This window comes from Palaemon carinicauda, chromosome 7 (genome assembly GCF_036898095.1).
Source record: "Palaemon carinicauda isolate YSFRI2023 chromosome 7, ASM3689809v2, whole genome shotgun sequence".
Lineage (NCBI taxonomy): Eukaryota > Metazoa > Arthropoda > Malacostraca > Decapoda > Palaemonidae > Palaemon > Palaemon carinicauda.
In genome coordinates, this window is record NC_090731.1 from 54,557,942 (window position 1) to 54,562,941 (window position 5,000).

The 5,000-nt window shown below is 53.3% G+C and overlaps 1 protein-coding gene across 2 annotated transcripts in view; it reads right to left on the reverse strand.

Annotated features, from left to right (window-relative positions):
* Positions 1–5,000, reverse strand: part of LOC137643924 (pre-piRNA 3'-exonuclease trimmer-like) — a 227,484-nt gene that overhangs the window by 61,136 nt on the left and 161,348 nt on the right. The window lies entirely within an intron of this gene.

Here is a 5,000-nt window from a genome sequence, read left to right on the forward strand (position 1 = left end):
AGTTTGGAGAGGACTTTTAGCAGAAGGTTGGTGGGAGGGAACAGGTAGATCCTGGACCATCTGTTCCAATCCAGTGACATGGCGTCTACTGCTTCTGCCTTGGGGTCCTCGTACGGGGCCACATATCGAGGAAGTTGATTGTTGTCGCTCGTTGCGAAGAGATCGATCTGAAGTTCTGGGACTTGGTGAGAGATGAAGGAGAAGGATCTTGCGTCTAGAGACCATTCCGACTCTATCGGGCTTGTTCGAGATAGAGCGTCCGCCGTCACGTTGCGGAATCCTTGTAGATGAACTGCAGACAGGTGCCATTTCTTCTTCTCTGCCAGACGGAAGATTGGGAGAAGCACCTGATTTATCTGGGGCGATCTTGAGCCTTGGCGATTGAGACATCGAACTACCACCGAGTTGTCCAGGGTTAGACGAATATGGATCGAGGGAGGCGGGGAGAGTTTCTTCAGAGTTAGAAGGACCGCCATGGCCTCCAAGATGTTGATATGAAACGTCTTGAATAGGGGAGACCATGTTCCTTGAGCCTGTTTTTGGTGGGAGTGACCTCCCCAACCCTCCAGCGAAGCGTCCGTGTGGATGTTGAGTGATGGAGGTGGGTGTTGGAGAGGGATGGACCTTTTCAGGGCCTTTGCTTCCGACCACGGCTTTAGGAGTAACCGAAGTCTGTTTGGGAGCCGTCTCTTGAGATCTCTTCGAGCGATGGATGCGGAACGTCTCCAGACTCCCGCGGCATCCTTTAGCTGTGCATGTAGCACTGGGTTTGTCACTGAGGCGAACTGTAGAGAGCCTAGAACTCGTTCCTGCTGACGTCTTGAGATCCGTTTGGATTTCAGCAGTCTTTTGACAGACCCTGCTATTTCCTTCCTTTTCTTCTGGGAAATGGAAAGGCGGTGTGACTGAAGATTCCACTGGATTCCTAACCATTGGAACTTCTGAGCTGGAGAGAGGCGAGATTTTTTTCTGTTTATCTTGAATCCCAGGTGTTCCAGAAACTGGGTGACTTTGTTGCAGGATCTTAGACAATCTTCGGGCGATGGAGCCCAGACCAGCCAGTCGTCGAGGTAGGCCATCACCTGGACGCCGCGGAGGCGAAGCTGTTGAACGATGGCGTCTGCCAGCTTTGTGAAGATCCGTGGGGCCACATTGAGGCCGAAGGGCATGGCCCTGAAGGCGTAGCTTTTCCTTTGGAGTCGAAATCCTAGGTAGGAGGAAGCGTGGTGGTTCATTGGAACGTGCCAGTAGGCATCCGCCAGGTCTATTGAGACCGTGTAGGAACCTTGAGGCAGAAGGGTCCTTATCTGTTGAAGAGTCAGCATCTTGAACTTGTTGTTCGCTATGAACTTGTTGAGGGGGGATAAGTCTAGAATGACTCTGAGTTTGTCGGAGTCCTTCTTGGGGACGCAAAACAGTCTCCCTTGGAACCTGGTTGACTTTACCCTCCTTATCACCTTCTTGTTCAAGAGTTCTAGGACATATTCTTCCAGGAGGGGGGTTGACTGTTGGAAGAATTGCTGGAAGGTTGGGGGTGGTTGATTCCAGCTCCAGCCTAGACCCTTCTTGACGATGCTGTGTGCCCAGGGATCGAAGGTCCAACGATCCTGGAATTGGCGGAGTCTTCCTCCCACCGGAAGCACTTCATTGCTTCTGGTGTCCCGAGGGTTTACTGCCTCGGCCGCTAGCTCCCCTGCCTCTGGAGGGACGGCGAGATGTGTCTCTGCCTGCACCTCTGTTTGAGCCTCTACCTTTGGGACGAAAGGTAGTTGACTGTTGCTCGAAAGCAGGGGTGAAAACCGGCGACTGTGACAAGACCGGTTGGGTGACCAGCTGAAAGGTCTGCTGTGGCTGAGCTGCCACTTGGGGAGTAGCGGATCCCGGAAACTGCCGTCTCTGTTGACGTTGCTGGGGTTTTGGTTTAGTGGGTTTCCTCTTAGGTTGAGGGCCGTCGTCCTGAGAGGATTTTCTTTTCTTTGACATGCCCACTTATGGAGAAGGTTCCTGTTCTCCGTGGCGGCCTTGTCGGTGATCTCTTTCACAAGGGAGGAGGGAAAGAGGTGCTTACCCCAGATGTTGGAGGAAATCAGCCTCCGGGGTTCGTGTCTCACTGTGGCACTGGAGAACACGAATTCACGACAGGCTCTACGAGCCTTCGTGAAGCTGTACAGATCTTTTACTACGGTCGCCAAATGTGTTTTGGCGAGAACCATGTAGTAGTCGGGGACCCTAGTGTCACCGGCCATGACGTCGAGCTGTACCTGGAGGGACATGGATGCGGCGAGCCTTTCCTTCGTGTCATGTTCCCGATGAAGGAGATGGTCATTAAGTTTCGGGAGGTCTTCGTTAAACTGACGGCCAGCGACGTCAGGTTCTAGTTTTCCTACCACAAATGTATGCTGGACATCTTTCCAGTGTCTAACATCGGGGGGAGTAGTCAGGGAGAAGGGTCTGCACTCCTCCAGTGCAGGGCAAGATTTTCCTTCTTCCACTGCCTTATGTACCGCAGTGAAGGCCTTTTCCAAGAAGGGGAGGGTCGCATCGTCTGGTGCGACGTAGGTAGGGTGCTTCTTGCTAAGTGCCGGAAGTTTCGAGCAGGTGAAGCCCCTACTTTTTACTGTATTGGCCAGCATAGCCTGGGCCTTCGCGAGATCGAACACAATCACCTCCTTTGGTTCGGTCTCTTCTTTAGAGACAGGTTCAGATCAAAGTCGGACGTAACAGTCCGGATAAGCCTCAAAGTTCGGGAAGAATTCCACTTCTTCCAGCACAATCGAGCCGATCTTTTCGCTGATGAAGATCTTGCCCGTTGTAATAGGCATGTGCTCGGCATACCTCCAGGGGTTGGTATCTGAGCATGCGGGGAGGTCCTTAACCGAAATCCGTTTCGGCTGCTTCGAACTTCCCACGTTGGTCCTGAAGAACTCATGTGTCTCGCGGAGTTTCTTATCCATGAGAGCCTCAAGCATTTTGAAGATCTCCTGGGTGTTGGATGGGGTGGGATCCGGGGTGGCAGATGTAGACGGAAGAGATACATCCGTCAGTGTAGGAGTCGGTGTGGGGGTGGAAGGTGGAGCGACCTCCTGCTCCGACTCAGGGTATTCCACCTGGTCTTCCTCATAGTACAATTCTTCGCCCATGAGGTTCCTCTCCATATTCTCCGACACTTCCGACATACGTTCCGCGTTGTCGGCATCCAAACGGCACTCGTGCATGGACTGAGCTATGATTACGTCCGGTTCCACCGTTATCTGGACGGTGGGGATCTGATCCTTGGGGACCACAGAGTCTGGGGATGCCTTCGGGAAAAGCAAGGCCCTCAAGTCTTCGGTGGCAAGGTATGGTCCGGGGGCGTTCTTTTGGAAGCCACGCACCCACTTGCGTAGCTTCTCTCGAGAAGCGTCCCTAACCTCCGCTGAAGGAGGATTGTTGAACGCCTCGACCAGGCGGTCCTTGCAGACTGTACAGTTCTGCGGGTCCCAAAACTTCAGATCGAAGGGGCGTGGGTCCTACACGCCGTGTGCCCGTAGAAGTGCGGGCGCTTCACTCCACAGAAGCCGTGGTCACACTTCACGTACTCCTCCTGTAAGAGAAAGAGAACATGAGTATATGGAAGTCATACTAATGACTTATATATTCTAAAGTTAAATATTAAAAGGTTAATTTTTAACTTAATCTTAAGTAATTATTAACATTGTGATGTTAGAGAGTGGAGCGGGAAATGAAGTAGTTAGACACATACTCCGTGTAACCCGTCCGGCTGGTTACCGTAACCTTATCCACAGGCAATTTGTTTGTGGCCGAGGACACAAGGCAGAATTCTTCATAGATTGCCAGGGAGGCAAGGGGAATTCTAGTAGGAATTGCCTAAGATATAAATCTGGGACTGAGACCACTCAGGCCATTAAATTGGGGGTGTAGAAGACCCCATAGGGTAACTGTTTCCGGCAACCAGCCGTGCTAAGATACACACAGCATGCTGGAAAATTGTGATATGCAAGAAGACAGCACGGCTACTAATAGAACGGTAAGACAATACCTATCTATTTATGTAGCCAAACCATCTGGTTGCAGTGTAGGGCTATCAGCATGGTGTTGATAGCTAGGAGAAGGGGTGCAAGTCTCTTGGCGTCTCCGGAAGGCTCCGGCAGACCGGCGGCACGCCGGAGGCCGCTCCAGCAGAGTTTCTGGCATTAGGGAAGACATATAGAGAAGTCAGGAGTAATGCCAGGATGGTGGCCGCCGGCGGGAGGCGGCGGCCGGCTTGGTGACAGGGACAAAGGATAAGCTATAGCAAAACCGGACCGCCGGCAATGGATGCCGGCCCGATGGACAGACGACCGAAGCTAGGAGGTATGAGGGTAGGCCATCGGTTGTACACCGACGGGAGGCGGCAGCCCTCCGGCACACGGAGGACTGTCGACCAGGGGGGAACAAGGAATGTCACCAAGGGGGAGGGCGGTATCGCCGACAGTAGAGGCGGCAAGGGACCAGCACCAGGACAGTTAAAAGAGACAGAAGGAGGGATGTAGGGGTAAGGACACGAACCCCAAAGCATCCCACCTGAATGGGTGTACCCATGATAGGGGCTAGCCCTATCACCCGATGGCAGTGGGCCGCAGGCGGCCGGGAGCCAGAGTAGCCCAAGGGAGGGCTAGGGAACACCCAAGAGGGGGGAGAACCCCTGCGGACAAAACGCATCCAGTGGCTAACCCCATAGGACACTATGAAGGGTATATGTACCAGAGCGGACTGCACACAGGGACTCAAGATAGCCCTGTCACTCCACCCTAAGGAGGAGTTGTAGGACAGGGGACAGATGGGTATAGGGTAACCTAAGTATAGGCTAGGCCATACAAGGGATAGGTGGGGAGGGGAGAAGAAGTAGGGTCTTCCATAGGGGAGGCTCTGTACCAAAGCGGCCACCAAGGAAGGGAGGACGCTCCCTAGCCTAAGGTAGGCAGCCTGGCTGAGAATGGTGCATGGGTACCGTTTCAAGC